The 10732-nt window shown below is 43.3% G+C and overlaps 1 long non-coding RNA gene across 1 annotated transcript; it reads left to right on the top strand.

Moving 5' to 3' along the window:
• The first annotated feature begins 4881 nt into the window (after positions 1-4881).
• Positions 4882-6611, top strand: LOC144042709 (uncharacterized). Its single transcript, XR_013290964.1, has 3 exons — positions 4882-5170; positions 5256-5327; positions 5411-6611. It is a non-coding gene; the product is annotated as an uncharacterized LOC144042709 (long non-coding RNA).
• The last annotated feature ends 4121 nt before the right edge of the window (positions 6612-10732 follow it).

The following is a 10732-nucleotide window of genomic DNA, read 5'->3' as shown; positions in this document are numbered from 1 at the left end:
GGTGAATTATTTCCGATTCCAGAAATTGTCATTTCGGATTTATTTTTCACTCAGAAAATTTATGAGGACGCTGCTACATTCATTGATCGGGCACTTGTCGAATTCTCCTTAAAGACTGGACACTTGCCAACCGATTCTGTATTGTATTCACAAATTTTTCGGTCTGCAATTCTAAAAGGAGCTCCAAAACCAATTGTGCAAGCTATGGAAACCAATCCGGACTTGCCAGGCGCCAAACATGTAAGGTGGTTAAGTCATCTTAAACATCATTTGAGAAGGTATGCAAAAGATATCGTATCAAAAAATGAAAAACTTAAGAATACTGAATCACAATTGACAATGCTACAATTACAAACTTTGAGAAAACAAGAGGAGGACTTTGTGAGTTCGGCTTCTGTGGATATGTCATCCCCTAATACTGTTGGATCAGATTTGATTGAATGGGGCATCATATGATCGGCATCGTTGCTATATTTGTGGAAGAACAGGCCACTGGGCAGACACTTGCCAGGAGGAATCAGTTGTCAGAAGCAGAGGTCGGCGTCAAAGAGGACGGCAGAATGAAAGGCAGAGAGGCCGTGGCTTCTTTCACCAGAGGGGGCGTGGCGCTATACGTGGCTGGTCAGCGCCACGACAACAATATCCCTCCATTCCCAACCAGGAGTTCCTTCCGCCAACTGGGGGGCAATATCCGCAATGACTGAGCTCTGAATCTGCTCTCTCAGAACCGATGCTGGATATTAAGATAGGGGGCACAACTCTATCATTTATGGTGGACACAGGAGCACGACATTCTACCATAATGACATTGCCGCCAGAATGCAAGCTCACAGAAAATGACATTTCGCTGGTTGGATTCAAGGGAAAAAAAACTGTCCTGAATTTGACGAGCCCTATACAAACTCAATGCTATACACAAACTTTCCTACATGAGTTCGTCTATGCACCAAACTGTCCGGTGAATCTAATGGGACGGGACCTGCTCATAAAAACTGCGCCACTGATCCAGTGTGGATCGAAAGGACTCTCGCTAAAATTCCCAGATGGAAATACCCTCTACTGCAGCGGAGCCACTACCTCTGAAGTCTCCTCCCAGTTGCCCGTGATACCTCAACACGCCATGTCCTGCATCTCGGCTGACATCTACTGGGCAAAAATTGACACTGATTCCTCCGGGTGGATGGATGCTGAGAATTTTTGGTCAAAATGGTCCCGTTGGGTTGGTAACCTCCGAACATATGATGTCGTATCAGATTGTATGCATTGTACTCTATATTATGACAGGACAGGGGATGACATGTACAGTGAAGCCTTCCAGAAAGTTGTGGGTGACACATGGGAATTGCGGGTAGGTGATCTGTTCGCAGGAAGGCCTGGTGTTGCATTTTCGGTGAATCTGACTGAGGAACAAGCTCAATGGTATGTAATGACAGAACCACCTGACAAATCTGTGCCGACATGCCATCCTCATATATCATTGAGGGTGTCATCCCAGCACACAGCGAAAGATCTGGGTCCATTTGTCCTCGCGTGCACAAAGGCAACTGATTGGCAATGTTCAATACACTCGGATTTGCTGTATTCAAAATCACTTGACGCCTATTGGATTAAATCTGACATGTTTGCTCCAATGTCTGTTTTAGAGCATCAGCTCTTAGATCGGCATCACGGAAGAGAGTCATCCGATAGCGATTTTGCTGTTGAAATGTTAAAAACCTTGCCTGATGCATTCTGGTCTACAGACTCGACAGATGTGGGCTTATGTGACATTGCTCCGGTAACCTTTGAAGTAGCACCCGACTCCGTTTGGGTGTCGCAGTACCAAATGAAACCTGTCGGAAGAGCTGGCATCTCAGAAACAATTGCTGGATTGCTAAAAGCGGGAGTTCTTTGCAAAATTGATAGGTCTAACTACAATACTCCTATTCTCCCAGTAGAAAAAAAGAATACCGGAAAATTTCGCATGGTGCACGATTTAAGGGCTATCAATTCTAAAGTTTTGACACCTGCCTTGCCGGTGCCAAATCCTCATTCTGCGCTGTCACAAATCAGTCCTCTGCACACCCATTTTACCTGCATTGATCTGGCGAATGCATTTTTCTGCATCCCTCTTGACGCGTCTATGCAAAAGTATTTTGGGTTTACGTGGAATAACGAGTGTTATTCATATACCCGTCTGCCTCAGGGATTTGTGTTGTCTCTTGGAGTTTTCAATGCTTCCCTAAAACAGTTGTTGTCACCTTTACAACTCCCTAATGATGTTCTCCTGCTGCAGTATGTAGACAATCTGCTCCTGGCTGCGCCGTCCGAGGAGTCCTGCCTTCAAGCTACACAGCTCTTACTGAGCCACCTGGCTAAAGTCGGTTTGAAATGTTCCAAGGACAAACTTCAAATTGCCCGACCGCAGGTTGCATTTTTGGGACGTCTCATATCAAAACATAGAACAGGTATCTCTCCATCACACAAAGATGACATCTTGCACCATCCCAAACCGACAAATGTAAAGCAAATGCTATCCTTTTTGGGTTTGTGCAATTACTCTCGCCATCATGTTCCTGATTACGCAGAACTGACTCATTCCCTCAGACAGTTGGTGAATGAGAAAGGTATGAGAAACCTGTCACATGTACTTGATTGGACCCAAAATGCTGAGACTTCTTTTGTCCTGCTAAAGCAATTTCTGTCATCATCAGCGGCTCTGGTCATTCCTGATTACACTAAGATGTTTTATTTGGACGTTTCTGAAAAGTCATCAAGTGTATCGGCTGTACTTTTCCAAAAAACGGTGGATGGCAACAGACAAGTCTGTCTGTACGCATCAACACCTCTTGAAAAATATGAGCAGCGTCATCATTTATGTGCGGCATTTTCTTCCGCATTAGCACGATTGATTCAGAAAACATCTCATATCGTGTTACACCATCAATTAACGGTAAGAACGTCACATAGCACAATACAATAAGTGACTAGCCAAGCGTTCACGATGACAGGAGGAAGGCAGAGAAAGATTGAGTCCGTTTTGACACAGCCTCACATTCTGTTTATACACGAAGGAAGAAATATGGCGGATGGTCTTCTCGAGGGTCAACTGCACTGCTGCACTCAGCGAACTCTACAAGACAACTCACTGAGGGATGACTTTTACGACATCCCACTTGACAACCCAGACTTGACGTTATTTACGGACGGCTGTTGCTTTAAGGGAGAGAACGGACTTCAGTCAGGGATTGCAGTAACGCAGATGACAGGTTCAACTTTTAAACTGAAAATGGCAAAGAGACTGACAGGGACACAATCGGCTCAACGGGCAGAAATCATCGCCATGACTTCAGCATTAACACTAGCAAAAGATAAGATTGTGAACATTTATACAGACTCAGCTTATGCTCATGTTGTTTTGCATACTGCCATCCCAGAATGGCTGAGAAATGACTTTATGACTGCTTCTGGGACTCCCATTAAACACCAACGAGACATTTTTGATTTAATGGATGCATTATTATTACCAAAAAAAGTAGCGGTGATTAAATGTAAAGGGCATTCAAAAAATGATGATTTTGTCTCAGTAGGGAATGATTTCGCAGACAAAGCTGCGAAATACGTGGACGGATACAGCCCAGAACTTCAACTTGTGGTGAGCGAAGGTGAATTAGGAGGCAGACAAGAAATAACTCCAGAAACAATTAAACAGTGGCAGCTGACCGCCAGCCCGGAAGAGAAGAGTGTTTGGCTTGCAAAAGGAGCGAAACAAAATGATGCAGGTATCTGGCTGAGAGAAGGTAAATATATCCCACCACAGAAACACTTAAAAATCCTAATTTCTGAGGCCCACGGAATATGCCATGTTGGTATAGACGAAACTTTGAGGAGGCTACAAAATTGGTCTCATCCCTACATGAAACAGATCGTGAAAAGTGAGCTGCAGGACTGCAGTGTTTGTAATAAATTCAATTGTTTGCCCACAACCAAATCCCCTCCGGGCACTCACGATCCCGAAGTCACAGCTCCGGGTCAAGTAATTTCAATGGATTTTACTGATATGTTAAAGCCAATTGAAGGTTACCGGTATTTACTGGTAATTGTGGATTCCTTTTCCGGATGGCCGGAACCATATCACTGTAAGTCTGAAACAGCAGAAGTTGTGGTGAAACATTTAATTAATCATTACATACCATCACATGGGTTCCCCAGGAAAATTCGGTCGGACAATGGCAGTCATTTTAACTCTTTCACTGCCACTGACGTTTAAAGACGTCAAGTAAAAACCTACGCTTCACTGCCAATGACGTCAAAAGACGTCATCCAATGATTTTTATTTATTTTTTTGAAACGGGTAGAGGAAACCCTCCCGCATGTCTGGTCAAAGTTTCAAGTCTGTCTGTTGTGCCTAAGGACTATTTTTGGCCCCTAGAGGGCAGCGATGACTCTCTTTTGACAAGATCGGGTGGGCGTCAGTAGTATAAAAGGCCAGGCGGGGCTAGAGCGTCGAGGAGTAGACGAGAGTTGAGGAGAGACGAAAAATGGCGACCGACGGTAAGAAGCAGACCACGCTTGATCGATTTTTTGGAAAAGGAGAAGCATCAACCAGTGCTAAAGTGCACCATTATGATGACCGCGATGATGATGGTGATAAGGAGGTTGACGCCGAAGCTGCAGCGTTGACGCGGCGGCAGCTTCGTTCACGTCCTCAGGCCTCAGAGGCTAGCGGTGCTAGCGCCGCAAAACGTCGTGCACGACCGAGCACTTCTGCACGCGAGGACGTTCAATCCGACGAAGGTGATGATGATGGCGACAATGAGGTTGATGCCGAAGTTGCAGCGTTGACGCGGCGGCAGCTTCGACCGCGTGTTAAGGCCTCGGAGGCTAGCGGTGCTAGCACCGGAAAACGTGGTGCACGACCGAGCACTTCTCCGCACGAGGACCTTCAATCGGACGACGACGAAGAGTATCCTGAGTCCGATGGATATTCTTCGGAGGAGTGGGTACAGTCTGACCACGGAGAAAGTGATTCGGACAGTATTTCATCCGCAGAAGACGTCGAAGGTAAGCACAAACTTGCTATGAGATACTTTTCTAGCACGCTGCTAGCACCTCGTGTAACGTGAATGTGCATTCATAGATCGTGGATCGTGCTCACAGCGACGTCCCACTGCAAAGACGACAAAGAGAGGTATAAAAAAAGTGTTTTCAATACACCGCAACAACAAAAGAAAACGCTCTTTCGATATTATTGTAATTGTATATATTTCTTTCAGCTGCAGCTCAGAGTGACGCTCCTCGGAGTGAGCAGAATAAAGGTCCATCAACCAGTGGATCCAAGAAAAAACGTAAATATATATATTTATATATATATATTGCATCACACTGATCTAAAATGAATATTATATGATATTGAAATGTATATTTGCAGATCCCCAAAAATCTGGCTGGCATGAAGCAGGCTGGCAGCCAAACTCCTTCCCCTTCACTGTGGAGCCAGGACCAAGAGGTGCCGCAGCAGAGCTGAATTCAACCCGGCCAGTTGACTTCCTGCAGCTCTTCATCACAGACGAACTTCTGCAGCACATTGCTGATCAGACAAACTTATTTGCACGTCAGTCAATGCAAAAACGGGCTGAAAGTCTGCCACACTGCAGGAGTCGTGCTTGGAAGCCAGTGTCTGTGTCTGAGCTCAAAACGTTTTTTGCACTCCAATTCCTTACTGGGTATATAAACAAGCCCAGTATCGAAATGTATTGGACTCAGGACGAAATAGAGACGACACCATTCTTCAGTCGCGCAATGCCTCAAAACCGCTTCCAGCATATCTGGAGTTTCCTGCACTTCAACGACAACGAGACGGCACACAGTTCAGACGACAAACTATTTAAAATTCGTCCTGTGTTCAATCACGTTGTAAACAAGTTCAAGGAACTGTTTCAACCGGGCAGGAATATTTGTATTGATGAGGGAATGATGAGTTTCCAGGGACGTCTTTCGTTCAAAGTGTACAACCCCCAAAAGCCGGTCATATATGGGATCAAATCATACATTTTGTGTGACTCCCAAACCGGCTATTGTTTCAATATGCAACCCTATGTTGGCATTAGTTGTTCTCTCCCCGATACAGTGTTCAACTTACTGGATCGTCTGCCAGGAAATGGGTACACACTATTCATGGACAATTTTTATAACTCTATTGCTTTGTGTGAACGTCTCCTGGCAGCGCGCACCAATGTTTGTGGAACGCTGAGGAAGAACAGGGGTGAACCCAGTGAGATAACGTGCCTAACCAACACTGGCCTTGGGGTGGGGGGGAAACTGGTAAGGCACAACACAAATGTTTTAATTGTGGCATGGCAGGACAAACGTTTGTTGAGGATGGTGACAACGTTTCACAAAGATGAAATGCGGACAGTGGAGGTGTGGCGGAAGGCACAAAAAAAAAAGTGCCTTTCGAAAAACCAATTTGTGTTGTGGACTACAATTCCAAGATGAATGGAGTGGACAAGATGGATCAAAACATCTCGTACCACCCATTCACACGGAAAACGTTGAAGTGGCACAAAAAGTTTGTTGCCTATCTTTTCCAAATATGCATGTTCAATGCTTACATATTGTACAAAAAAAAAAATGGGACAAGTCAACCTTTTTTGGAGTTCATCCAGCAGGTGGTGAGAGGGTGGCTGTTGCCACAAGACCAGGAGGAAGTTGGGATGGAAGAGCATGAGGAAGCCAGACAAAATACTAGGTCACCGTATTTTGATCCTGAAAGCCGACTTGATGGTAACATGGCCAAACACACGCTGGAACACATGCCTGCTACTTCCCGGAAAAAAAAGCCAGCAAGAAGGTGTCGGGTCTGCATGCAAAGGGGCATTCGCAGTGAGACAAGGCTGTGGTGCAAATCTTGCAGTGTCCCCTTGCACGCAAGCGAGTGTTACACTGTTTACCACACAAAAGTAAAATTTATGTAGTTCAAACATCCACACAATTGTAAATAATCACACATGTACTGTTGTACACCTTTGTAAATAGTTTGTCAAATTGTTACTGTTTTCTATGTAAATAAACTGTTTTTTTTGTTATAAAAAAAGACTTTTTCATTGTTGGTGGTACTGTTTTATAGAAGTAAAGCACTATTTAGGTGTTTGTGGCATCATTCATGGACAAAAAGAAGTGTACAATTCACTGAAGTGCATGAAATAACATCGTTTCACAAAAAGCCGTTTTTCTCCACTTTTTGTTTCAAAACAGAGAATTTCGGTGAAAGTTACCATTTTCTATTGTTGATTACTGAAGAACGGAATAAGCTAGAAACAAACTTTTTTTTTCTGATGAAAGATGAGAGTCCAATCTTTCATTTGGTAGTATGTGTGTTTCCATAGTCCAAACACAACATTTTCTGTGGACCTTGAAAGATCACTCAAAATGCTTAAATCGGCTGGCAGTGGGGACAACCCGTTTCGGAAAACGTCTGGCAGTGAAAGAGTTAAAAATAAGCATTTACAAGAAGTTGAAAAGGCATTGGGGTTGAAACACACATTTGGCTCTGTTTATCATCCTCAATCACAGGGACAAGTTGAACGAATGAATAGAACTATCAAAGAAAAATTGGCAAAAGCACTAGCTTCATCAAAATTGAACTGGTTGCAGGCTCTGCCTGTCGCGTTGATGAATGTACGCATGTCGTTAAATTCAGCTAAAAGTTGGACTCCTTTTGAGGGTCATAAAAACAGGCCATTTCCCGCCCCCAATGTTTCGCTGGGAGAGTCACATGTTACCAGGCCCCCAGTAATTAAGGAGATAGTATCTACATTCTCCAAGCTAACAGATAACCAAATAGATGTTCCTTCAAAAATAAATGATTGTGAATATGTGTGGTTGAAAGTGACTAAAGGTAAATGGTCTGCCCCCAGGTGGTTAGGTCCATTCAAGGTGAAAGAACGTACATCCCGTGCCTGTATCGGAGAGGGGATACTTGGTTTCATCTCTCGTCTACCAGGCCGGCTGGCTCTGGCTCAACGCTGCCACCAAGGGCAACCATCTGCTGATCTACGCCCACACCAGTTGGAGCCATCTAACGGATCCCACCACACCCGGTTCCAGTGTCTACCTGACAAGCTGCCCAAGCACTTAGCGCTTATATGATGATGGAATCTGTAACTTCTAAAGCTATGACCGCTGTTGCAACATCCGATGAAGATCCAGCTGGAATTTTCTGTTTTGAGGGAATAAATGTCTGTATTTTGAACATATATTTGTTCAACTAAAGGACTGAAGACATTTAACATTTTCAATTTGTGGTTTTACTGTTTTTGAATTTACTTATAGACATATAGATGTGATATAATCATGAGTGTTTAAAAGAATACAGTGGGATGGTGATTTGGTGAACTTTATTTGATCTTCGTACCCTCAATGCTGTTGGAGGGGGAATGTACATGATGTTGTCAGAGTCTCTTGTCACTTAGGGACTGAAGGTCTGGGGTCAGATTTTGATTACTTCTGTTCCCCCAATCAAGAAGGGGAACTGTATAAAGATGTCTGTTTACCATCAACCTTACACCTTTGTTCAATCTAGGAGATGACATGTCTGTCCTTTGTTCAATCAAGAGCCGGGAGGAGGATCCTTTTATCCTTTGGTTATAAATGAGTGGATGTTCTGTAGACTGTTACACACTTGGGGGGTCCATTTCGCATTCAGATGTGGGTGTCGTAAAGGTGTCTTTAGAAGCTTCTAAATAAATTTTGCAAAGAAAACTTCATCAGATCCTGAATACAATTATTTGGACACGCAAAGATTACACTTAATATAGGAATCAAAATATTCCTTCACTAGTTAATTACAAGATTTTTTATTAATTAATCTAATCAAAGGTCCCCAAATAAAGAATTTGAGTTCCAGGATATTACAAAATTGTAGTGCATGACTAATCAAATGAATACACCAAGAAGAAAAGAGTGCTTCATAAATGAAATTCAAAAGAAAATGTTTAAGCACATCAACAAACCAATTAGGCCATAACAGTACATTATTTTAAAAGATAATCTAAACATCAATTTTGTTCCCCCCAAATTTTTTTTTAATCTAAACTTCCACAAACTAATCTAAACTTCGGTGTATGGATGGCATGAGATGAACTGATAATAAATAGCTGTGGTGGTTTTTGAGCTAAACTAACAAACTGGTAATCAAGAAAAGTTAGAGGTTAGGAGGAGAGGTTAACAAAAATCTAAAGCTACAATATGTATTTCATAACAACTAAAACCCAAAAGACAACAGACAACTAATGCTATGTGTCCTTGAGCCAGTTGCTCAAACGAGCTTGTTTACATTGAGAGTCTTAAATGATATGTCAGGCTGGAGCTGCTTTTTTCTTTTTCTTTTTTTTACAAAAGGTACAAATCACTGCGCTCTTGTTAATAGTCCCGGCTTTGTTCTTTTTATAAATAAACTTGCGTTTAACCACTAGCACTACCAGAATTTTAAGACAACTAGATCTCCCAGAGGCGTCATTTTGAGCCTAATATAGTTATTACTTGCTGTTTTAAGTAGCTAATAAGATCCTTCTCTTGCTTTTCTGAGGCGGACGGGTGGTGGACCTTTATTGATTTTGATTATCAGGCTTGTACTGCCAAAAACATCATGACTCCATCACATCTAGCAGCCTTTTTTTTTTTTTTTAGGCTTTACTATACCTTGAAATCATCAGTCTTGTGTAGGTCTTTGGGCGGCCGTATCTCTCGAACCGTACGTCCTACCAGGGTATCTAAGGGCATCCCCAGGCTCATCTTGACGACAGATTTCCAACGATGTTGGTGCCATCGCTCCACAACATTGCGTTCCGGAGATAGAGGGCCGACAAACCCGTGATTTTACCCGAAATAGCAACCATCGTATGCGGAGTAAGTGTTTGATAATCATCGGTCTCCTGGGGGTCTTTGTGCGGCCGTATCTCCCGAACCGTATGTCCTACCGGGGACATAAGGGTATACCCGGACTCGTCTCGACGACAGCTTCCCAATGATGTCGATGCCATTGGTCCACGACATTGCGTTCCGCCATGGTGATCTATCTTGTAGCCTCCGTGATGAATGGCAGCAACTACGGAAGCCCAGCGGCGCAACCCCGCGGGTCTCGGCGAGGTGAAAGATGTACATTGAAAAGAATAGAACCGTCAAAATAACGGCTTTGGGACATATAGGTCCAAATAAGTTTGCCTCGCTCTCCTGGCTGTGCTGCACTTGCGTCCTTGTCTGCTGTTGTCAATGCTCGTAGTGGCTAGTAGTGCTCTGCCGCCAACGGGTACCTCTTCGATCAATTGCGTTATTTTTTTTAGCGCACTTATTTGCGTGTAATTAATTAATCTATATTAAGGCGTTAAAATGACAGCCTTACTATGTATATATACTAGCCTAGGAGCTGTACATGTCTAATCTGTATACGTATACGTATCGTTTATATAGTAGCCTGCTCGCGAGATGGGAGGAGTAAGATGGCCACCCCGTCACTTCAACGGCTTGCACGGTGAAGAGGAATAAAATTCTTTTGTCCTCTTTGCGTGTTCCAAAAATATCAAAACAGATTTAATGTAAGAAAAAACACCTTTGCAAAAATGATTTAATCTAACAGAGATCTCTGGACATCGTGACAGGCTCCAAACATCACATAACAGGTGGAATTTCAGAGTGCCGAATGTGTCTCTTCCGCGTGTAAAATGGCTTCTTATAGTTAAACAGACCGCCTCTC

This window comes from Vanacampus margaritifer, chromosome 2 (assembly GCF_051991255.1).
Source record: "Vanacampus margaritifer isolate UIUO_Vmar chromosome 2, RoL_Vmar_1.0, whole genome shotgun sequence".
Classification (NCBI taxonomy): domain Eukaryota; kingdom Metazoa; phylum Chordata; class Actinopteri; order Syngnathiformes; family Syngnathidae; genus Vanacampus; species Vanacampus margaritifer.
The sequence above is the reverse complement of the archived record's forward strand: the minus strand, read 5'-3'. Positions and strand labels throughout refer to the sequence as shown.